At 41.6% G+C, this 25,493-nt stretch overlaps 1 protein-coding gene across 15 annotated transcripts in view; it reads left to right on the forward strand.

The window, feature by feature from the left end:
* The window catches only part of CMKLR2 (chemerin chemokine-like receptor 2), a 56,076-nt gene that overhangs the window by 27,540 nt on the left and 3,043 nt on the right, over positions 1-25,493 (forward strand). For 6 of the 15 annotated variants that reach the window (XM_073218303.1, XM_037009273.2, XM_037009276.2 and 3 more), the window contains one exon: positions 6,843-6,912. The exons of 5 other annotated variants lie outside the window; for them this stretch is intronic. The gene's annotated coding sequence lies outside the window, so the exon portion shown is untranslated. Of the gene's footprint in view, positions 1-6,842; positions 6,917-22,846; positions 24,536-25,493 lie in introns of those variants that run through there. 4 more of the 15 variants (XM_037009275.2, XM_037009281.2, XM_073218304.1 and 1 more) reach the window with 2 other exon arrangements.

A 25,493-nucleotide genomic window follows, 5' to 3' on the forward strand; every position in this document is an offset into this window, starting at 1 on the left:
GACTATTTCTTGGAAACAAAAAAAGGCAAAAAGATTTTGCCATATGTAAAAAAAAAGAGCAATGATTTCAAATTCATTTTCTCTGGGAAGAATAAGGGAGGGGGACAATATTCTTGTTTGGGGAGATTTTTTTTTTTCATTTGCAAAATGTTTTTAATTTGTGGAGACTTTTTGTTTTGGGCCTTGGTCATATTTTTGTTCTAATGTGCCAAAAAGAAAAAAAATTTACCAGAAGATATTTTTTGAATGCCTACTCTGTGCAAAGCACCAGATTTGGTGCTACTTGGAGGCAAGGAGAATAGAAAAAGAGTTAGAATACATTGTTCTTATATCTTTGAGTTTCTCATAAAAGTTTAAAACTAAATGTCACTTGTATTTTTTAAACAAGGCACCTGGGGTCCCAAGTGGGAAAGTGGCTCAACTGAAAGTCATGCAGCTAAGTGACATGCAGAACTAAAACTTCGAACCATCTGCTTAGTTCCAGGGCTCTTTCAACACACCAGGCTACCTTGTACCCATAGACTTAAATAGTGCCAAATGTCATGGCAGGGCAGATCTAGAATGAGGCAATTAAAGCAAAACTATACCAGGTGCCAAAAATCTCAGGAATCAAAATGAATGCAAAAAAATCCATGCTGAACACAGTGTCAAAATTTCAAGGGAAGTTAGGATCTGAACCTGCGCTTGAATGACACAGCCTCACTGTAATTTTGGCCTCATGTCATACAATCTGAACTTCCAGGCGGACGAAGGGGGAAATCCACCAAGAAAATATTCCCATGGCTGAGATAACTATAAGGAATCCCTGAATGTCTAGAGTGAGATGTACAGGTGTTCAAAGATGGCTCATAAACTGTTCAAGGTAGTGTACTGAGATAAAATAGCTCTCAATTGTTTTCATAACAAACTGAAACTGAAGAGCATGGGGAAAAAACGCAAGGTGTGACCATGGGTCATGCTAACCTCTAAGGGCCCCTGCTCCCATAATGAACTGGTTCCTTTCAAGGGCTCTGGACAAAATGAAGTCCTCAGAGCCTCACCCTGGGGTTTGGTTGGAGGGTTTTGATCCAAGCTAGAAGTTGGGTTAAAGGTTCTCTTCCCCTTTTGATTTTCTCTTTCAACCATGTCCTATGCCTGAATGTTCAGCTAGTCCCTAGATATGCACCACTTGTACCCATGCCTTTAGAAGGCTAAGAAGAAATCACAGTGGGGTCTGGGAGGACAGGAGAGGCCTTTGGGCAAAGGCAGTCCTCCAGATTCATACGTGGTCCAGTTCACCTAGAGAGACCACAAGGGAGCTGAGGACATAACCTGTGTGGGAGCGGGGAAGACTATGCATTTATTTGCCTGAATGTCCTGAGATCCAGCGAAGATGCGCTGGGTGGGAGGTGTTTAGGCTCCTGGTCCCACAGTTTGTTTCCTCACTTTTCCCCATTTTGCAGTGATTTTGACAGAGTCAGAACGACTTTAGGAGTAGGAGAGATTCTGGGTGGACCTCTGGAACCAGGGCTAATATGCATCTGTGACAGGAGTTCAAGGTTAAATACTGTTCTCACAAGCTGGCTCTGCTGGGCCTGGAGGTGGAGGTGGGTGAGGAAAGGAAGGAAAGAGTCTAAGAACCAAGCAGCATTCTTTTTCCTTCTGTTATTCTGAGCTTCCTCCTATCTAGTCATCCTCATTTGCTGGGAAGAGGGGCTTGTTTCCTATTTTGTTTTTTCATTCAGCCATAGGTACTGCTCTAGAACAAAAAATAGAATCCTTTTATAAATTCAGCATCATTCTCAGAATCTCTACCGCTTTAAAGACTCTTGAGAAAGGATTCTTGTGCCTCAGGTACTTAATGGTTAAGGACATGGCCTTTTACAAATTTGGATGAGTACTGTAACCATGACAACTTGCCAACTTGCCAACTGAATGGTTTTTGCAAGCATTTTAATTTTCCTCATCTTCAGTTTCCTAAGCAATAAGTAGAGAATAAGGGCTTAAAAATAATACCTGTTGTCATAGATTCTTGCCTTTAAAGGATGATGTTAAGGCCATCTTCCTGGATATATCAAAGCCTTCTAGACTATTCCAATCAAGCAGCCATTTAGGCTGTGCTGGAACCCCCTTAGTGCCCACCAGAGCAGTGTATCTGTTTGCTCGGTTGTTGGTTGGTAGGTTTTTAACATTCTCAATTTTTTTTTTTTTGAGAGGGCATCTCTCATATTTATTGATCAGATGGTTGTTAACAGTTAACAACAATAAAATTCTGCACAGGGGACTCAATGCACAATCATTAATCCACCCCAAGCCTAGTTCTCATCAGTCTCGGATCTTCTGAAGCACAATGAACAAGTTCTTACATGGTGAACAAATTCTTACGTAGTGAATAAGTTCTTACATGGTGAACAGTAAAGGGCAGCCATCACAAACTTTCGGTTTTGATCATGCATTATGAACTACACACAGTCAGGTCAGATATGAATACTTGTTTGATTTTTTTTTTTTTGAGAGGGCATCTCTCATATTTATTGATAAAATGGCTGTTAACAATAAAATTCTGTATAGGGGGGTCAATGCTCAATGCACAATCATTAATCTACCCCAAGCCTAATTCTCATCAGTCTCCAATCTTCTGAAGCATAACGAACAAGTTCTTACATGGTGAACGAATTCTTACATAGTGAATAAGTTCTTACATGGTGAACAGTACAAGGGCAGTCATCACAGAAACTTTCGGTTTTGATCACGCATCATGAACTATAAACAATCAGGTCAAATATGAATATTCGTTTGATTTTTATACTTGATTTATATGTGAATCCCACATTTCTCCCTTATTATTATTATTATTATTATTATTTTAATAAAATGCTGAAGTGGTAGGTAGATGCAAGATAAAGGTAGAAAACATAGTTTAGTGCTATAAGAAAGCAAATGTAGATGATCAGGTCTGTGCCTATAGACTAAGTATTAATCCAAGCTAGACAAGGGCAATAAGACATCCATGGCTGCAGCAGATTTCTCTCAAAACAGGGGGGGTGAGGTTCTAAGCCTCACCTCTGTTGATCCCCAATTTCTCACCTGTTGGCCCCCCTGCGACTGTGCCTGTCTTAGGTTGTTCCTCCCTTGAGGAATCTTACCCGTCTCTGGCTAACCAGTCATCTTCCGGGGCCATACAGGGAAATGTAAAGTTGGTAAGTGAGAGAGAAGCCATATTGTTTGAAAAGGTTAGCTTTTTACTTCTTTGCAGATTTATGTCCTGTGGTTTCTATGCCCAGCATTTGTCTTGAGGTATCTTTACCACTTGGAAGAATTATGATACTCGGTAAATTCGATATGAGGCACGAATTCTATTTAAGGGTTGTAATTAGGAAGGAAGAAGAAAAGCTATAGAAGTAGCAGACGGAAGAAAACATGGGAAGATTGGTTATTTCTCTGACATATCTTCTTATAGAGTAACTTAAGCATGTATAGGTTTTAAACTACTAATTAATTGTGCACACATGTTAACATAATAGGAATAGAGTTACATAACCAAAGCAGACCTACAATTACCAGCCATCTCCAGTGAAACCAAGAAAACCAGTTAGGCACCCTAAGCATTTGTGAAAATGTATCTATGATATGATGGATATTGTCTAACTGAAATTGAATAGTTTGAGAAAAATCAGACAATTTAAAACAATTCCTGGGAACTGTTCACATCCCAAATAACATTCTCCATTTTAACAGCTGTTAAGTTCTTGCTTCTACTAAGCCAAATGTTTACTGGCTTTTACACCAGTATTTTTTTGTGCTGGCTCCAACACTGAGTAAACGCCTTACTTTTTCCTCATCTTCAAGTATCTAAAGAGCTCTCAGACTCCTCAAGTCCTCCTTTCTCATTGATTTCTTCTACCATTCTAACAGAGACATAATTTCAAGTGCTCTCAGTTTCCCGTGTCCTGTCTTTGCACTGCTTTAGTTTTCACTGGTCTTCTCAAAACTGGTTTTGCAGACCTCAGAAAACTACTAATATTGACTGACCATGACTCAGTGGAGCCCTGAGGTTGCTAGCTTTATTTTTAGTACCATAAAATAATTAAAGAGGTTCATGGTGAATGTCTCTAAACCATCCATAATAATGAGTCCAGCGCCCAATTGTTTGATTATGATCAATAGGTAAGTCTTTCAACTTGTGCTTTATTCTGTCTTCCACTATCTCATTTTATCCCATACGCCCTCCTGCCTCATTCCAGGGGAGATAGAAGGCATATATAATTTCAGGCATAATTTTGTATGAATGGAAGGAAGTCCAAGAATTGTTGCCCTTCCCACTCCACCCCCTCTCCAGTTTTTGCTGCTGTGTCGAAAAAACATTACTATTGCTACCAAAACAGGTTTGCTTTAAACCCCCTTCACCAAGTTACTTACTACCTCTTTGGATGATCAACAATATTGTTCTGTGAAGTAGCTGCAAGTTTAAAATAGTCTGCAGGTTCCTTGACTGTTGTTCCTTCTCCTTTAGGAGAATAGCTTTCTCTTTCTTTAAAAAAAGGAAGTAACTTAAAATAGATTAAAAGAAGAATATAATGACTGCCAATTCAGTTCCCACCCTGAACCAGGTATTCCCCCACAGACTTCTATAAATGTCATTGACAGCATGTAATTGAGAACCAAGACACTGTCATCAGTGCAAAGTAATGGTGAAATAGAACACAGAGGTATATGATGGTAGCAGCACAAATGTCCACTGTGTGCCCTTGACTTTTCAGAAGCATAGATTTCAGAGACTGAAATCTGTCTGCAGAGATTTCAGGTCACAGTTAAAGATTCTAGACCCTCACAAACATAGTCATGTTTAACCTTTTTAAATGTTTTAAATAGATACAGATGACATCTATTCATAAGAAGTTTTATAATCTGTTAGGTACGCTATTGTGGCTGCTGTTTCCAGAATCAGTTCTTCAGGAGACATAATGCTGCCCAGAAGACATTTAAAAGGATTAAAGCTTTAGTTTTGACCATTTATATGGATGAAGATACCCAAAATATATATTGGGACATTTTAGATCTCCATTAGCTATCTAGTCATATGCCCTACAAAAACAAAGTTACAGAAGTCTTGTGCCAGCTTGGTTTCCAAATTCAGTGCCCACATTCTTCCTGCTAAAAATTTAACGAGTACACAGAAATCCCTTTTCACTGAATACTGATTTGGGGATTTCTCTCTGTGATCAAGTCTTTGAAACATTACATCATGGTGGTTATGCTTTCTTAGAGTATATGAAAACTGAGATAAAGACCTAGATTATATCCTTTAATCAAAAGTGAATAAACAACTTTTTTAAAGAGAGAAATAAGGGAAATACACAGTGTTGTATTTTATTTTCTCACTGTCTTGGCTAGATGGGGGGGTAATAATGGCATCTGGGGACTAGAATGGGGTTCCCCAACTCAAGTGTCTGGAGAGGGCAGGATTCTAACAATGTGTGAACACCACAGTGATTCAAAAATGAAGCCCACAAAGCAAAATGAATTTTAAAATTTCTGCTTAAAATATTCTCACCCATCTCTTGAAGTATTGCAAAGAAATCCCACTCTTTCTGCCTTCTAACTTTCTACCCCCATTGTGTATACTGCTTTCAGTCTTAAACTGGTAATAATAGCTACAGTTCTTGAACATCTGTGTGCTGGGTACTCAGCTAACCACTTTTTGAGGATTTCCTTAGGTGATCATCTCAGCAACCCTATGAGTCAATACTATTACTATTCCCATTTTGCAAGTGGGAAACTGAGGTTTCTATGTAGTAGGTGATTTGTGTAAGATTCCACAGCCAGTCACACCAGTTAGGATGGCCACCATCCAAAAGACAAACAAAAACGAATGCTGGCGAGGATGTGGAGAAAGGGGAACCCTCCTACACTGCTGGTGGGAATGTAAATTAGTTAAACCATTGGAAAGCAGTATGGAGGTTCTTCAAAAAACTCAAAATAGAAATACCATTTGACCCAGGAATTCCACTCCTAGGAATTTACCCTAAGAATGCAGGAGCCCAGTTTCAAAAAGACATATGCGCCCCCATGTTTTTTGCAGCACTATTTACAATAGCCAAGACATAGAAGCAACCTAAGTGTCCATCAGTAGATGAATAGATAAAGAAGATGTGATACATATACACAATGGAATATTATTCAGCCATAAGAAGAAAACAAAATCTTACCATTTGCAACAAAATGGATGGAATTAGAGGGTATTATGCTCTGTGAAATAAGCCAGGCGGAGAAAGATAAGTACCAAATGATTTCACTCATCTGTGGAGAATAAGAACAAAGCAAAAACTGAAGGAACAAAACAGCAGCAGTTTCACAGAACCCAAGAATGGACTAACAGTTACCAAAGGGAAAGGGACTGGGGAGGATGGGTGGGAAGGGAGGGTATAAGAGGAAAAAGGGGCATTACCATTAGCACACATATGTAGTGGGGGCATGGGGAAGGCAGTAGAGCACAGAGAAGACAAGTAGTGATTCTATAGCATCTTACTACGCTGATGGACGGTGACTGTAATGGGGTATGTGGGGGGAACTTGATAATGGGGGGAATCTAGTGACCACAATCTTACTCATGTAATTATATATTAATGATACCAAAATAAAAAATAAATAAAAATATATAAATAAATAAAAGATTCCACAGCCAAGAAGAGGGGAGACTGAGATTTGAAGGCAGGCATTCTGGTTCCAGAGCCCATAGACCACGTCATTGCCTGACACTTTAATTATACCTGTGCATTAGTTATCATAAAGTCTTGCAAAGGAAGTAAGCCTTAAAGGTTCTTCCTGATCTAAGGTTAATCATTTGCTCTGTTTTCTCCCAGCAACCAACAGAGCCATACAGATTTGACAAGTCAGGACTCCTAAGTTCTGGGTGGAGCATCAAAACAACTGGTATGTAAGTAGGCACTGACTTTTCAAATATGAGTTTCATTCTCTTAAACTGTCCAAGTGCAGCATGGGAGTTAGACATGCAGGTCAGTCTGCAAGGGCTTTTTATGAAAGGACTTTGATCCCGGCAGAGTGAAAATAGGTATCATTTTATTTGCAGTTGACTCAATTTGTTTTTCATAAAAAAACTCTCTCCCAACCTCACTGCCTTTTAAAGTAAATAAAACATTGATGTGTAAAATTAGCTTTTCTGTCTGAGGTTGAATTTAATATCAACTCATTAAGAAAGTTACTCTGAAGATTATATTCAGTTTAGTGAAGTTTCCTGAAAGATTTTATTAGTTTCCTAAATGAATATCTCTCAGATAGGTCTACCTTATCTCCATTCTCACTCTCACTGCCTAGGGCCCTTCCATCTTTGACTTCACTTGTGGCAGTATTCTCCCAAACTGCTACCAGATGATCTTTAAAAAAACAAAGATTCGGTGATACCACTCCTTGCTTCAATGTTTTTATTTGCTCCCAACTGGCAGTGGAATAAAATCCAAATGCTTAAGCATGACATTCAAAGGCCCTCATTACCAGAACTCTCCTCCTTTTTTGTCTCTTTTCCAGCTGAATCAAAATACTTCCACTCTTCCTATTAGGCCAAGGAGTATTGTCATTGGTTTTAATGTACAGCATTAAGCAGTAAATGGCAAGAGAATGTAGTTAGGCAAGATGTTTCTGTATTAAAGGGTAAGCTATGCCAGGACTTGGCGTGAGAGGTGCAATCTGACAATTATTGCTTTACCACCTCCCAACCAGCAGGAGCTGTCAATATCACACCCAAACTTCAGATTCAATTTAAACCTTCTTAGCTTCCTTTGAGTAATAAACAGGGTTTCTTTATAAGAGACACTGCTGTGCCTCAAAGCCTTCCAAGCAGGATTGTTCATCCAAAGGGCAGCAAAATATTCTACTGGTGCCAAACATCTTGAGTACAATCTGGGGTGTGGCATGCAATTTATATTTGATAGTTAGTGGAAAATACTGAGCAATGCTTCTGAATAACCACACACACACACATGCTTTTCCAAAAATCTCTCTTTACTAAGACACCCCTTGAAAAATAAAGTTTGCTGCCTATATATGTTTGCTAGGTCATGGATCTGTGGTTTTCACCAAAGAGCTTCTCTTTGCATTCTTTTTTTTTTTTTCCACTCATTCTATTCATCCCTGTCATCTGATTAAAAGTAAAATACATTTTCCCTCATTGGCCCCAGTGGTTTTCAAAGGAAACACATTGAGCTCCTGAGTTCTTTTTCCACCAGGAAGGGGCAGTCTACACAGGCAGTCTGCATAGACAAAGGTCAGTAACATTAAATTCTCTTCTCTGTTCAAAGTAGATTAGAGCCTGAATTTTCTTAAGATTCTGTTAGGTATACATTTTGCAGTGGTCCATGGAAACCCATCTAACTCAACATTATGGAACTAAATCAAACCCTTCTACCTTCACCAAATATTCTGCCAGAAGGAATCTTTGTGTTTTATCAAGGTAGATAAATAGAATGTTTCCCTCCATAGCCAAGTCTCATTTAAAGCCATATTTAAAAGTTTAATGACACATATTTCTACCAGATGTCCTTCTCCCAAATCATTTGGGTTTTTTTTTTTGAGAGGGCATCTCTCATATTTATTGATCAAATGGTTGTTAACAACAATAAAATTCAGTATAGGGGGGTCAATGCTCAATGTACAATCATTAATCCATCTCAAGCCTAATTCTCGTCAGTCTCCAATCTTCTGAAGCATAACGAACAAGTTCTTACATGGTGAACGAATTCTTACAGAGTGAATAAATTCTTACATGGTGAACAGTACAAGGGCATTCATCACAGAAACTTTCGGTTTTGATCATGCAATATGACCTATAAACCATCAGGTCAAATATGAATATTCATTTGATTTTTGTACTTGATTTATATGTTGATCCCACATTTCTCCTATTATTTTTATTATTTTTATTTTTAATAAAATGCTGAAGTGGTAGGTAGATGCAAGATAAAGGTAGAAAACATAGTTTAGTGCTGTAAGAGGGCAAATGTAGATGATCAGATGCTCAGGTGTGTGCCTATGGACTAAGTATTAATCCAGGCTAGACAAGGGCAGCAAGACATCCACGGATGCAGAAGATTTCTCTCAAAGCAGGGGGGGTGAGGTTCTGAGCCTCACCTCTGTTGATCCCCAAATTCTCACCTGATGGCCCCCCTGCGACTGTGCCTGTCTTAGGTTGTTCCTCCCTTGAGGAATCTTACCCGTCTCTGGCTAACCAGTCATCTTCCGGGGCCATACAGGGAAATGTAAAGTTGGTAAGTGAGAGAGAAGCCATATTGTTTGCAAAGGTTAGCTTTTTACTTCTTTGCAGATTTATGCCCTGTGGCTTCTATGCCCAGCACTCGTCTCGAGGTATCTTTACCACCTGGAGGAATTATGATACTCGGTAAATTCGATCTGAGGCACGAATTCTATTTAAGGGTTGTAATTAGGAAGGAAGAAGAAAAGCTATAGATGTAGCATATGAAGGAAACTTGGGAGGATTGATTATTTCTTTGACATATCTTCTTGTATAGTACCTTAAGTATGTATAGGCTTTAAACTACTAACTAATTTGCACACACATATTAACATAATAGGAATACGGTGACATATACAAAGCAAATCTATAATTACCATCCATCTCCAGTGAAGCCAAGAAAACCATTTAGGCACCCTAGGCATTTGTGAAAATTTATCTATGATATGATGGATATTTTCCAACTGTACTTGAACCATCAGACAAATTAAAGCAGCCCATTTCTGGGATCTGTTCACATCCCATATGTTCTTTTAACCATAGATAGTCTATAGTCATGAGATTTTGGGGTGCTACAACTTGCACCCCTCCCAACTCCTGGTTGAGTTCCAACAGTACAGATCCGGTCAAATTCGTTGTCTCACTGTATGCACATGCCAGCCTAGACATCTCCCTCCTCCTTCTTATGGCAAGTCCAGGAGACGGTGGGCTGGATGCAGCCACAACCGCAGCATCGTCCGGATCCCTGTGGAGGCTTTTTGATGATCATCCCCGGCACGAGTCCTCCAGAGAGTGCTGATGCCGGAAGCTCCTCCTCATATCGTATCTTAGTTCATTTTCTGGGTATCCAAGCTAGGCCTTGATCTTCTGCGTAGAAACAAACAGACCCTTTGCCCACACTTTGACATGCCCTCTATACCACTGTGAACTCATTGGAGGTCAGCACACAGTAACTGCTTTTTTTTTTTTTTTAATTAAGAGAAAGGAATATTATCAGAAAAGAGTACCTCCATAGCTGATCATCTGACACCCTTTAAGTGATCAACATTAAGGATATTTAAAGCATGCGTTGATCTTTGATTTACCAATAGTTTTATCCTGTTAAGGAGTAATCCCCCTTTTCTTTCTTTCTTTCTTTTTTTTTTTTTTTTAAATTTTTAATCTACACTTACCTGAAGAATACTATGTTTACTATGCTCTCCCCTATATCAGGTCCCCCCTAACAACCACATTACGGTTACTGTCCATCAGCTTAGCAAAATGTTGTAGAGTCACTACTTGTCCTCTCTGTGTTGTGCAGCCCACCCTCCCCTTTCTCCCTCCCCCCCATGCATGCTAATCTTAATACCCCCTTCTTCTTCCCCCCCCTTATCCCTTCCTGCCCACCCATCCTCCCCAGTTCCTTTCCCTTTGGTACCTGTTAGTCCATTTTTGGGTTCTGTAATTCTGCTGCTGTTTTGTTCCTTCAGTTTTTCCTTTGTTCCTATACTCCTCAGATGAGTGAAATCATTTGGTATTTCTCTTTCTCCGCTTGGCTTATTTCACTGAGCATAATACTCTCCAGCTCCATCCATGTTGCTGCAAATGGTTGGATTTTTCCACTTCTTATGGCTGAGTAGTATTCCATTGTGTATATGTACCACATCTTCTTTATCCATTCATCTACAGATGGACATTTAGGTTGCTTCCAATTCTTGGCTATTGTAAATAGTGCTGCGATAAACATAGGAGTGCATCTGTCTTTCTCAAACTTGATTGCTGCGTTCTTAGGGTAAATTCCTAGGAGTGGAATTCCTGGGTCAAATGGTAGGTCTGTTTTGAGCATTTTGATGCACCTCCATACTGCTTTCCACAATGGTTGAACTAATTTACATTCCCACCAGCAGTGTAGGAGGGTTCCCCTTTCTCCACAGCCTCGCCAACATTTGTTGTTGTTTGTCTTTTGGATGGCAGCTATCCTTACTGGTGTGAGGTGATACCTCATTGTAGTTTTAATTTGCATTTCTCTGATAATTAGCGATGTGGAGCATCTTTTCATGTGTCTGTTGGCCATCTGTATTTCTTTTTTAGAGAACTGTCTGTTCAGTTCCTCTGCCCATTTTTTAATTGGGTTATTTGTTTTTTGTTTGTTGAGGCGTGTGAGCTCTTTATATATTCTGGACGTCAAGCCTTTATCAGATCTGTCATTTTCAAATATATTCTCCCATACTGTAGGGTTCCTTTTTGTTCTATTGATGGTGTCTTTTGCTGTACAGAAGCTTTTCAGCTTAATGTAGTCCCACTTGCTCATTTTTGCTGTTGTTTTCCTTGCCCGGGGAGATATGTTCAAGAAGAGGTCACTCATGTTTATGTCTAAGAGGTTTTTGCCTATGTTTTTTTCCAAGAGTTTAATGGTTTCGTGACTTACATTCAGGTCTTTGATCCATTTTGAGTTTACCTTTGTATATGGGGTTAGACAATGGTCCAGTTTCATTCTCCTACATGTAGCTGTCCAGTTTTGCCAGCACCATCTGTTGAAGAGACTGTCATTTTGCCATTGTATGTCCATGGCTCCTTTATCAAATATTAATTGACCATATATGTTTGGGTTAATTTCTGGGGTCTCTAATCTGTTCCACTGGTCTGTGGCTCTGTTCTTGTGCCAGTACCAAATTGTCTTGTTTACTATGGCTTTGTAGTAGAGCTTGAAGTTGGGGAGTGAGATCCCCCCTACTTTATTCTTCTTTTTCAGGATTGCTTTGGCTATTCGGGGTCTTTGGTGTTTCCATATGAATTTTTGAATTATTTGTTCCAATTCATTGAAGAATGTTGCTGGTAATTTGAGAGGGATTGCATCAAATTTGTATATTGCTTTCGGCAGGATGGCCATTTTTACGATATTAATTCTTCCTAGCCATGAGCATGGGATGAGTTTCCATTTATTAGTGTCCCCTTTAATTTCTCTTAAGAGTGACTTGTAGTTTTCAGAGTATAAGTCTTTCACTTCCTTGGTTAGGTTTATTCCTAGGTATTTTATTCTTTTTGATGCAATGGTGAATGGAATTGTTTTCCTGATTTCTCTTTCTATTGATTCGTTGTTAGTGTATAGGAAAGCTACAGATTTCTGTGTGTTGATTTTGTATCCTGCAACTTTGCTGTATTCCGATATCAGTTCTAGTAGTTTTGGAGTGGAGTCTTTAGGGTTTTTTATGTACAGTATCATATCATCTGCAAATAGTGACAGTTTAACTTCTTCTTTACCAATCTGGATTCCTTGTATTTCTTTGTTTTGTCTGATTGCCGTGGCTAGGACCTCCAGTACTATGTTAAATAACAGTGGGGAGAGTGGGCATCCCTGTCTGGTTCCCGATCTCAGTGGAAATGCTTTCAGCTTCTCGCTGTTCAGTATAATGCTGGCTGTGGGTTTATCATATATGGCCTTTATTATGTTGAGGTACTTGCCCTCTATTCCCATTTTGCTGAGAGTTTTTATCATGAATGGATGTTGAATTTTGTCAAATGCTTTTTCAGCATCTATGGAGATGATCATGTGGTTTTTGTCTTTCTTTTTGTTGATGTGGTGGATGATGTTGATGGATTTTCGAATGTTGTACCATCCTTGCATCCCTGGGATGAACCCCACTTGGTCATGGTGTATGATCCTTTTGATATACTGTTGAATTCTGTTTGCTAATATTTTATTGAGTATTTTTGCATCTACATTCATCAGGGATATTGGTCTGTAATTTTCTTTTTTGGTGGGGTCTTCTCCTGGTTTTGGTATTAGGGTGATGTTGGCTTCATAGAATGAGTTTGGGAGTATTCCCTCTTCTTCTATTTTGTGGAACACTTTTAGGAGAATGGGTATTATGTCTTCTCTGTGTGTCTGATAAAATTCCGAGGTAAATCCGTCCGGCCCCGGGGTTTTGTTCTTGGGTAGTTTTTTGATTACTGTTTCAATTTCTTTGCTTGTAATTGGTTTGTTTAACTTTTGTGTTTCTTCCTTGGTCAGTCTTGGGAGGTTGTATTTTTCTAGGAAGTTGTCCATTTCTTCTAGGTTTTCCAGCTTGTTGGCATATAGGTTTTCATAGTAGTCTTTAATAATTCTTTGTATTTCTGTGGAGTCTGTCGTGATTTTTCCATTCTCATTTTTGATTATGTTGATTTGTGTTGACTCTCTTTTTCTCTTAATAAGTTGGGCTAGAGGCTTATCTATTTTGTTTATTTTCTCAAAGAACCAGCTCTTGGTTTCGTTGATTTTTGCTATTGTTTTATTCTTCTCAATTTTGTTTATTTCTTCTCTGATCTTTATTATGTCCCTCCTTCTGCTGACTTTAGGCCTCATTTGTTCTTCTTTTTCCAGTTTTAATAATTGTGATGTTAGACTATTCATTTGGGATTGTTCTTCCTTCTTCAAGTGTGCCTGGATTGCTATATACTTTCCTCTTAAGACTGCTTTCGCTGCATCCCACAGAAGTTGGGGCTTAGTGTTGTTGTTGTCATTTGTTTCTATATATTCCTTGATCTCTATTTTGATTTGTTCATTGATCCATTGATTATTTAGTAGCATGTTGTTAAGCCTCCATGTGTTTGTGAGCCTTTTTGTTTTCTTTGTAGAATTTATTTCTACTTTCATACCTTTGTGGTCTGAAAAATTGGTTGGTAGAATTTCAATATTGTGGAATTTACTGAGGCTCTTTTTGTGAGCTAGTATGTGGTCTATTCTGGAGAATGTTCCATGTGCACTTGAGAAGAATGTATATCCTGTTGCTTTTGGATGTAAAGTTCTATAGATGTCTATTAGGTCCATCTGTTCTAGTGTGTTGTTCAGTGCCTGTGTGTCTTTACTTATTTTCTGCCCGGTGGATCTGTCCTTTGGGGTGAGTGGTGTGTTGAAGTCTCCTACAATGAATGCATTGCAGTCTATTTCCCTCTTTAGTTCTGTTAGTATTTGCTTCACATATGCTGGTGCTCCTGTATTGGGTGCATATATATTTAGAATGGTTATATCCTCTTGTTGGACTAAGCCCTTTATCATTATGTAGTGGCCTTCTTTATCTCTTGTTACTTTCTTTGTTTTGAAGTCTATTTTGTCTGATATTAGTACTGCAACCCCTGCTTTCTTCTCACTGTTGTTTGCCTGAAATATGTTTTTCCATCCCTTGACTTTTAGTCTATGCTTATCTTTGGGTTTAAGGTGAGTTTCTTGTAAGCAGCATATAGATGGGTCTTGCTTTTTTATCCATTCTATTACTCTATGTCTTTTGATTGGTGCATTAAGTCCATTTACATTTAGGGTGACTATTGAAAGATATGTACTTATTGCCATTGCAGGCTTTAGATTCGTGGTTACCAAAGGTTCAAGGTTAGCTTCTTTAGTATCTTACTGCCTAACTTAGCTCGCTTATTGAGCTGTTATATACACTGTCTGGAGAGTCTTTTCTTCTCTCCCTTCTTATTCCTCCTCCTCCATTCTTCATATGTTGTGTATTTTGTTCTGTGCTCTTTTTAGGGGTGCTCCCATCTAGAGCAGTCCCAGTAGGATGCCCTGTAGAGGTGGTTTGTGGCAAGCAAATTCCCTCAGCTTTTGCTTGTCTGGGAATTGTTTGATCCCACCATCATATTTAAATGATAGTCGTGCTGGATACAGTATCCTTGGTTCAAGGCCCTTCTGTTTCATTGCATTAAGTATATCATGCCATTCTCTTCTGGCCTGTAGGGTTTCTGTTGAGAAGTCTGATGTTAGCCTGATTGGTTTTCCTTTATAGGTGACCTTTTTCTCTCTAGCTGCCTTTAAAACTCTTTCCTTGTCCTTGATCCTTGCCATTTTAATTACTATGTGTCTTGGTGTTGTCCTCCTTGGATCCTTTCTGTTGGGGGTTCTGTGTAATTCCATGGTCTGTTCGATTATTTCCTCCCCCAGTTTGGGGAAGTTTTCAGCAATTATTTCTTCAAAGACACTTTCTATCCCTTTTCCTCTTTCTTCCTCTTCTGGTATCCCTATAATACGAATGTTTTTCCTTTTGTATTGGTCACATATTTCTCTTAGTGTTGTTTCATTCCTGGAGATCCTTTTATCTCTCTCTATGTCAGCTTCTATACGTTCCTGTTCTCTGGCTTCTATTCCTTCAATGGCCTCTTGCATCTTATCCATTCTGCTTATAAATCCTTCCAGGGATTGTTTCACTTCTGTGATCTCTTTCCTGACATCTGTGATCTCCTTCCGGACTTCATCCCACTGCTCTTGCTTTTTTCTCTGCATCTCATCCCATTGCTGTTGCATTTTTTTCTGCATCTCTGTCAGCATGTTCATAATTTTTATTTTGAATTCTTTTTCAGGAGGACTAGTTAGGTCTGTCTCCTTCTCAGGTGTTGTCTCTGTGATCTTTGTCTGCCTGTAGTTTTGCCTTTTCATGGTGATAGAGATAGTTTGCAGAGCTGGTACAAGTGACCGCTGGAAGAGCTTCCCTTCTTGTTGGTTTGTAGCCTTTTCCTGGGAGAATAGCGACCTCTAGTGGCTTGTGCTGGGCAGCTGTGCGCAGACAGGGCTTCTGCTTCCCGCCCAGTTGCTTTGGGGTTTATCTCCGCTGTTGCTGTGGGCTTGGCCTGGCTGGGGCTGTTCCTCCAAAATGGTGGAGCCCCGTTGGAGGGGGAGCAGCCAGGAGGCTATTTATCTCCGTAAGGGGCCTCTGTGCTCCCTGCTGCCCAGGGGGTTAGAGTGCCCAGAGATCCCCAGATTCCCTGCTTCTGGTCTAAGTGACCTGTCCTGCCCCTTTAAGATTTCCAAAAAGCACTCTCCAAACCAAAACAACAACAGCAACAATGAGAGAGGGAACAGAAAGAAAGAGAAAAAAAAAAGGAAAAAACAAGCGATTTTTTTTTTTTTTTTTTGTCCTCAGGTGCCGGTCCCAGGCACCTGCTCACTGGTCCTGCTGCCCTGTCTCCCTAGCACCAGGGTCCCTGTCTTTTCAAGGCTTCCAAAAAGCACCCACCCACCGGTCCCGCAGGGAAGGAACGCTCAATATTCTTTGTCCTCAGGCACTGGTCCCACGCACCCGCTCACCAGTCCCGCCGCCCTGCCTCCCTAGCACCGGGGTCCCTGTCCCTTCAAGGCTTCCAAAAAGCACTCGGCAAAACGAGAGAAAAAAAAGGGGAAAAACGCGCGATTTCTTCCGTCCTCAGGTGCCGGTCTCAGGCACCCACCCACCGGTCCCACAGGGAAAAATGCGGGATATTCTTTGTCCTCAGGTGCCGGTCCCAGGCACCCGCTCACCAGTCCCGCCACCCTGCCTCCCTAGCACCGGGGTCCCTGTCCCTTTTAGGCTTCCAAAAAGCACTCGCAGAAAAGAGAAAAAAAAAAAGGGGAAAAACGCGCGATTTCCTCTGTCCTCAAGTGCCGGTCTCAGGCACCCGCCCACCGGTCCCGCAGGGAAAAACGGGGGATATTCTTTGTCCTCAGGCACCAGTCCCAGCCACCCGCTCACCAGTCCCGCCACCGTGCCTCCCTAGCACTGGGGTCCCCGTCCCTTCAAGGCTTCCAAAAAGTGCTCGCCAAAAAGAGAAAAAAAAAAAGGGGAAAAACGCGCGACCTCCTCCGTCCTCAGGCACCGGTCTCAGGCACCCGCCCCCAGGTCTCGCAGGGAGAAACGCGGGATATTCTTTGTCCTCCGGCGCCGTTCCCAGGCACCTCCTCACCGGTCCCGCCACCCTGCCTCCCCAGCAACGGGGGCCCGTCCCTCTAAGGCTTCCAAAAAGCGCTCGCCAAAAAAAAAAAAAAAAAAAACCGCTCCGGTTTCTCTCCACCCACCGGGAGCCAGGGGGAGGGGCGCTCGGGTCCCGCCGGGCTGGGGCTTGTATCTTACCCCCTTCACAAGGCGCTGGGTTCTTGCAGGTGTGGATGTGGTCTGGATGTTGTCCTGTGTCCTGTGGTCTCTATTTTAGGAAGATTTTTCTTTGTTATATTTTCATAGCTCTATGTGTTTTTGGGAGGAGATTTCCACTGCTCTACTCACGCCGCCATCTTGGCTCCGCCCCCCTCATTTGGGTTTTATAGATGAGTTATTGCTACACTTTCTGCCAGAACTCTTGCAGTGAAATCTAGTTACTCAGAAAAGAGTTTCAGCTTTACCATCTATTAAATCTGAATAGATCAGAAACCCATTTGTTTAATTCAATGAATAGTTATGTGCTCCAGACCCAGACATTTGCCACTTGAGTGGCAATGTGACAACGTGGATCCTCGTGGCCACTGAATCCCTACAGTAAATATGCCTCTTTCCAGTTCTTGGAAACCAAGCCACAGACTCCAGGGATGGTTCTCTGAACTTTTCTCCACACCAGGCATTTTCCACACATTTCTAACATACTTGAGTGTACTTGCATATGTTCATGTCCACAGGATAGCCTGGCACTTGCTTAAGTGGCTGCTCAAAAGATTTTATGATCATGTAGATCTTTAGTAATCTTTATTTCAGCTAGAATGATTTACTTGCCTTTCAGCAGCACACATGGTTTAAGACAAATACAGTAGCTATTTCCTCTTTTCAGTCAAGTCTAAAAGCCTCATCCTGACATTGTTATTGTGCTCTTCCAAATTGAAAACCTCCCATCAGCTAAGGTGGTTGGACTGCCTATTTAATAAATGACAGTGTTTCTTGTAAACCTGAGCTTAAAGACCTCATTCTGCCTCTTCCCCACCTTCATTTCTGGGTATTGTCCAATAAGACTTCTTTCTATTGCCCAGACATTCCTCCTGTTTCACTGCTGAGTCTTCACTCACATCTTTCCATCACGTCTCAAAAAAATATATATATATACATACACATATATTCACATAATTAAACTGAGGACAGATTTTCCCACATTCTCTTTCTGTATCTCTTTTTGCCCCTTCTCTCTTACCCACCAAGAATAAACAGATAAGTTTAACACAACATGTTTGATGACACAGCAGAATATCAATTTTTTGAAGTTTAAAAAGGCATCTCTATAGACTCTTAGCTTTAAATTGGCAGAAATGCACAAGATAGTAATCTTTTTTGTAGAGCAGTTTTTTGCTTTGAGGGTGCAGATATTATTTTGAGATTCCATTATCCATACTTCATTTGTGCTCTCTTTTGCATGTGTGTAGTTTTAAATCTTTGAACAATTTTATTTCTTACTATATATAAGGTGCAGTGTTAGCAAAGATTTAATTTAAGTGCTGACAGCATCTTGCAAAGTATCATAAAGAGTGATTCGGGAGTGGTGGTGACCACTGCAAATCAGAGTACATACCTGTCTGAGGAGGAAAGCAAAAGCTGCTGACATTCAAGCTCATCATTAACAGATAATATAAATTATCAGGAGATGGTAACAATTGGAATCTTTTTGTGGAACCTCCCCATGTTTAAATATTAGTGTCTACATCAAACATTTCAAAATACTTTTTCAACAAAATTAAACACAGACCAACAGTTTGCAACCTCTGTAAAGCACAATTGATTGGTAATGGGATGGAACAGACCAGGCCAAATGAGGACTCCAAGATAATAAGAGTTCCCCACAGTAAGAGAGCAGATTCAGCGGCAGGAAAGAGAAGGAAGGAGTGCAGACTGAGCTTAGTGTGTGTAGATCAGAGTTTCTTGACTTTGTCTGGTGATGTCTGTTTAGCCTTAGGAGTGCTCCCATTTAGAGCAGTCCCTCTAAAATACCCTGTAGAGGTGGTTTGTGGGAGGCAAATTCCCTCAACTTTTGCTTGTCTGGGAATTGTTTAATCCCTCCTTCATATTTAAATGATAATCATGCTGGATACAGTATCCTTGGTACAAGCCCCTTCTGTTTCATTGCATTGAATATATCATGCCATTCTCTTCTGGCCTGTAAGGTTTCTGTTGAGAAGTTTGATGATAGCATGATGGGTTTTCCTTTGTAGGTGACCTTTTTCCTCTCTCTAGCTGCCTTTAATACTCTGTCCTTGTCCTTGATCTTTGCCATTTTAATAATTATGTGTCCTGTTGTTGTCCTCCTTGCGTCCCCTCTGTTGGGAGTTCTGTGTGCTTCCGTGATTTGAGTGACTGTTTCCTCTCCCAGTTTGGGGAAGTTTTCAGCAATTATTTCTTCAATTACACTTTCTATCCCTTTTTCTCTCTCTTCTTCTTCTGGTACCCCTATAATGCAGATATTGTTCCTTTTGGATTGGTCACACAGTTCTCTTAATATTGTTTCATTTCTGGAGATCCTTTTATCTCTCTCTGCATCAGCCTCTATGCGTTCCTGTTCTCTGGTTTCTATTCCATTAATGGCCTCTTGCATCTTGTCCATTCTGCTTATAAATCCTTCCAGAGATTGTTTTATTTCTGCAGTCTCCCTCCCTACTGTGTCAGTTAGCTCTTGCATTTTTCTCTGCAGGTCCATCAGCATGGTTATGACCTTCATTTTGAATTCTTTTTCAGGAAGCTTGGTTAGGTCTATCTGTCCAGATTCCTTCTTGGGGAGGATGTCTGGGTTACTCTGGTCTGTATCAAATTCTTCTGCCTGTTCATGGTGATAGAGGTAGTTGTGGGGAGCTGGCACGTGTGTCAGCTGGGAGAATCAAGTCCCTTTCCACTTGTTCCTGGCCTTCTTTTCCTGGGAGAATGGTGACCCCTAGTGGCTTGTGCTGGGCAGCTGTGCACAGACAGGGTTTCTGATTCTTGCCCGGCCACTGTGGAGTTAAGCTCTGTGGTTACTGTGCGCGTGGCTGGCCTTAGGCTGCTGCTCTGCTATGGCAGGCCACGCCAGAGGGGGAATGGGTGGGATGCTGTTTATCGCCCATGGGGCCTCAGAGCTGCATTGCTGCCCAGGGGGTTAGGGCACCTGTAGTTCCCCGGTATTCCCAGCTGTTGGGCTGAGTGTGCCGGGACGCTTCCATCCAGCTGTGGGGTTCCTGTCCCTTTAAGACTTTCAAAAAGCACTCGCTTTTCTTTGTCCCAGAGGCACTGGCTGCAGGGACCCGCTCACAGGTCTTACTGTCCTGTTTCCCTAGTTTCCAGCACCCCACACAACCACTGTGTCTGCGCTCAGGTGTGGCTGGCTAGGGCTGGGTGTTTAGCAGTCCTGGGCTCCCTCTTCCTCCCTGCTCTGACTCCTCTCCCCCTGCCAGGAGCTGGGATGAAGGGCACTCGGGTCCCGCCGGGCCGCGGCTTCTATCTTACCCCCTTTGTGAGGTGCTGGGTTCTCGCAGGTGTGGATGTAGTCTGGATGTTGTCCTGTGTCTTCTGGTCTCTCTTTTAGGAAGAGTTGTTTTTGTTGTATCTCCTCCCGCTGCTCTACTCACGCTGCCGTCTTGGCTCCTCCCTCCAAGTTTCTTGACTTTGTCACCATTGATTTTTGGAGCAGGATCATTCTTTGCTCTGAAGGCTGTCCATTATAGGATATTTGGGAGCATCTCAGGCCTCTATCCACTAAAGGCTATTACTTTTCCTCCACTCCCCTAGTGTGACAACCAACAGTGTTTCTAGACTTTGTCAAAAATTATGCTGGGTTGAGAATCACTGGTGTCGACTTGGTTGGTAATAAGGGATGGGAATTGGCATTGGGGCAATGCCTCATGAGGTGGTAGGTGAGTGAGTAGTCTCACCAAGGTGGGAGCACAGAAGCATGGAGCGTGGGAGAGAGCAAAGGCACAGAATCATGGAGATGCAGTAGCAGAGGTTACAGTGTTCTCCAGAGGACTGGAAAGAACCAGAGGTATAGCAATCCAAAATGAACCCAGAAGCAAGGACTAGGAACTAACTAGGTGGTTAACCTGGTTATCCCAATCAGAGAATGAAGCAGAGGTAGGACCGTGGGTTGGATGACGGCCGAGTTATACTTTGCATTAGCGACATGGTTGAGTTCAATCTAGGGGTAGTGCATGGCTGACAACTAAGAGTTGGAAGACCAAGCTGTGGGGATTAGAGCAGTAAAGAGACAGGAACATGGGGGCCTTCTAATCAGAGATGGCAGGAAGCAGGCTGAGATCTCATTTATCAGTGTGATTTATTCCTTCTCAAAAATCAGAAGCCTTGTCAACAGCGCCAAGTAGCTCTGGTCCTAGATGTAGATCCATTATTTTGCTTTTCTTACCAGGGTCTTCCCTGTAACAGAAACTCAGAAAAGTCAGGAACTTGTCCATGGCATTTTTTTTTTCTGGGGAAAAAAAGAGTTGTCCTAACTCTTACAGCTAGTCTCCTATGTTAATTGCCAGAAAGAGAGGGTCTCTGGATAGGCCTTGAGTAACATTAAATTGTGGTTGCCTCCCTGGGACCAAGAGATAAGTCATTCACAGAGGCCAGCACAAGCCTCCTTCACTGTTGAAAAGCTCAAAGTGTTCAAGAGTTTCCCTGCCCCATGGACCACAAATTTGTAGCTGGGTTGAACACGGCCCACAGTTGCTTTGTTTTAAATAGTAGTTTAGAAGCTGAAAGTTCTTCACATTAAAAAAATATATAGATATTCAACCATTCTTCATAAACTCTGGTAATACTGAGTCTTTATTTCCCACATGGAAACAGTTGGTCAGAACTGAGTAGCTGCTGTTCACTGAAGGCAAGTCTACTACTCTGTGGTTCACCCAAATGCTGTTGTCTCCCTGACCTGGAATACTGTGCCTGTTAAAGTTACCTGCACCTGGGGACATTTAAATTATAAAATAAAGTGAACAGGATGTTTTACCTTTGCCAAAAGAGTATAGGTCTAATATCACAATTCAAGGTCTGCCCCTCATTTCCTTAGGAAGTGGGAGTCCTACCAGCCCACCAGAGTCAAGTGCAGAAACTCCCTCATACTCAGTCTCTGTGCTTAAAAAGGGTTTTCTTTAAGTGGCTCCCCAACTCTTGCTGTGGTAAGAGAGATGCCTCTCACAAGGTCAGGTTCTTCCTCCTCCCGTTGGAAGCTCCCCGCTCTCCCTTCCAGGAAGCTTCTGGGAGCCAAGACCATTGTTAGGAGCAGCCCTTACCTCAAGGGTTTCTTATAACATCTGTTAACAGGGTTAGGCATTGCCAGATCTCCACCACAGTGCTTAATGACAAGGCCCAGAAAAGCTAAATTAGTTAGAATATAGGTTCCCCTGCCTTAGGAAAAGACCAAAAGAGCAGTGGAAATATCTTCTTACACAGTTGACCCAAGAAGTAGGGCTACTCTGCTCCACAAAGTCATCTGGGAGCCCGAGCTTCTACCTTGTGAAAAACCACGGTTTCCTCATCCACCTTATACGTGATGGCTCATCACGGCATCCATATTCTAGACAGCAAGCAGATGAAAAAGGGGTAGCGGAGGGCCTTGGACTCTGGCACAGAAGGTCCCAAAGTCTGGGGGTCATTTTTGAATCCTCTCTTTCTCTCACATCTGGTGCATTAAGAAACCTATTGACTCTATTTTCAAAATAGATCTAGAATCCAATCATTTTTCATCATCTCTGCTGCTACCATCCTGATCCAAGGCACCCCCATCTCTAGCCTGGATCATTGCAGTCATCTCCTTACTGGTCTCTCCTCTCTGTACTTGCTTGCCCCACCACCCACCACTACACACAGCAGTCTATTCTCAGACTATTCACAGAAAGAAGGATCTATAATATAAAACAGATTGCTTTTTCCCTGTGCTCAAAATTCTTCAGTGGCCTCCCATTTCCCTTGGAGTGAAAGCCAGTGTCGTACAATGGCTACAACAAACATCTTCATGATCTGACCTCTCACATGCTTGTTGCTTCTTTCCTTCTACTCTGTCCCTTGCTCACTTTCCTCACTCTGTTCTAGACATACTGGTGTCTTTACTGTTCCTGGAATATGTTAGACACACATCTGCATAGGGCCTTTGCACTGTTGTTCCCTGTGCAAAGTTCCCTGGAATACTTTGTTGTTCCCTGGAATACTCCTGCCTGAAATATCCACGTGACTTAACACTTCTATGGTACTTGCCATTTTTTTACATACTATGTGGTTTGCTTTTTTTTTTTCATTATATTTATTTATTTTCTTACTGTTTATCTCTTCCTGCTAGAATCTAAAATCTAAGAGGGAAGAAAGTTGTCTTATTTAGTGAAGAGTAATAATCAGCTAGAACAGTGCCTGACAGATGTAGGCACTTAATAAATATTCAGTGAGTGCGTGAGTGATCAGGATTCAGAAATGGTGGTTGATAGCTCTGAGTTAATGTTATGGGTTCAACTGTGGCCCCCCCAAGAAAAGATAAAAGGCGGAAGTATTAGCCTCCAGCATCTCACAGTGTTATCTTATTTGGAAGTAGGATTTTTACAGAGATCATCAAGTTAAAGTGAGATTATTAGGGTAGGTTCTAATTCAGTATGGCTGGTGTTTTTATAAAAAGGGGAACTTTGAACACAAAGACACAGGAAGAATGCCATATGATTATGAAGGTGGATATCAGGTGATGCATATATGTACTGCCAATGGCTTTCATCCCCAGGCAAGTTCACTATGGATTCAACGTGACCAAAGAAATGACAGTAGGACGTTGTTGGGGCGAAAGAGTTTATCACCCGGCTTGTTCTCCTGGTGGCAGGTTGAGCACTAGCGTCTCTGCCTCTGCCCAGAGCATTGGGCCTAGCTCTCCATATAGTGCAATAATCGCATATTGCCTACTGGTGTGGAAGCGGTAGCCTAGCAACAGGCCAGTTACATCATCAGTGGTTAAGTTCAGTGAGGATCCTGGCCATAGGAACCCCAACTTCCCCACAATGTACAAGCCAAGGAACCCCAAAGTTTGCCTGCAAACCACCAGAAGCTAGGCAATTGGCATGGAGCAGATACTCCCTAACAGCCCTGAGGAAGAATCAACTGTGCCTACACCTTGATTTCAGACTTATAGCTTCCAGAGCTGTGAGACACAAATTTCTTTGGTTATTTTAAAATTCTAAGACTTTAAGTGTAGGGTTCTTTGCTATGGCACCCCTAATATAGTTCATTTCTGGATGTTTGGGTAGGTCTAAATGAGGTTTAAAAATTCAATTAGATCAGGAGGTGCCTGGAAACTTTGAAGCAGTGTGTAAACTAGATATAATAACTAAACAAGAATGTGTCTCAAAGGGCTAACTGTGTCTGCCCAAGGACTCAGTAGGACAGTTGCTGAATTCTGTCTTACTTCTCTTGTCTCCATTCTACTCCTTCTCCTCACCGTTGCCACCATACATAAACATCTAAGTCATAGGGGAATTCCTAGCTTATGTTTCTCATGAAGGCTTCAGCTGGGCGACATTCAGCAACTCTTGAAGATCTTCCTCCAAGCCTGAATTAACTGGTTCTTGCATCAACTCAACTGCTTTCTGGAAAACTGGGAACCTCTCTGATGCAGGTTTTTTAATTTTTTTTGTTTGAAGGGATTCTGAAATTGATAAGATAGATCACTCATCCTCAAAGTACCTTCCCTACCTCGGGAGAAGTGGGAAGAGGAGTGGTTGGCGTCCTTTAGCAGATGCTGTGATCCCTCTGGCCCAGCAGGCTCAGTAAAGGCATTGGAAGAGCAAGGCTCCTGACTCCTGGCCAGCATACTGGTTGTGTTCCAATTAGGAGTCCTCCATGGGCTTTCTGTGTTTGGGTAATGAGGTTCTTTCTACTTAGTGCTTAGGGATTTGTAAGGTGATTTAGACCACTACCTAGGCCATTTGGCTTCAAAATTGCTAATAGCCTGGGCACCAGGAAGGTAAGGGTGTCCTAGCATACAGGCAAAAAACAAGACTGAGTAGGGGACTTCAGACTGGAAAGGATTTGACACTGAGAAGGATCAGCCACCATAAGGAGAGGAGAAGGCAGAGTCATTTCCCAGATCTGAAAGAAAAGGGGAGCAAGAAAGAAGCCAGTTCCTGCTCACTAGAATAAGACAGATGAAGAAGGGACTTGGTCTCAAGGAAGAAGCTAGGATCCTGGTGATAGAACTGTGGGTCAAGGTCAGAGAGATTCTGGAAATGACATTGACTTAGGGGTGAACTCACAGACTCTCATCTGAGCTATTAAAATTACATTTGGTTCTGAAAAGGATTCATAGCAGAGCCAATCACTTACCAAACACACATTAAGCACCAGTGATATACTAAGACTTATACTAGGCACTGTGAGGTACAGAAATGACCGTCACTGCTCTCAAGGAGTTCACAGTTAGGTAGGGAAGAAATTAAAGGTACATCAGTGACAGTGTAGTGAATTAAGTACGGTATGAGGGGAATGTCTTGGTAGTTAAGAGCTCGGGCTTTGGGTCCAACAGATTTGAGCTGAGATCCTCCTAATTAGAAGGTTCTAATTAGACTTAGACTCTA

The sequence above is a fragment of the Manis javanica genome, chromosome 12 (assembly GCF_040802235.1).
Source record: "Manis javanica isolate MJ-LG chromosome 12, MJ_LKY, whole genome shotgun sequence".
Taxonomy (NCBI): domain Eukaryota; kingdom Metazoa; phylum Chordata; class Mammalia; order Pholidota; family Manidae; genus Manis; species Manis javanica.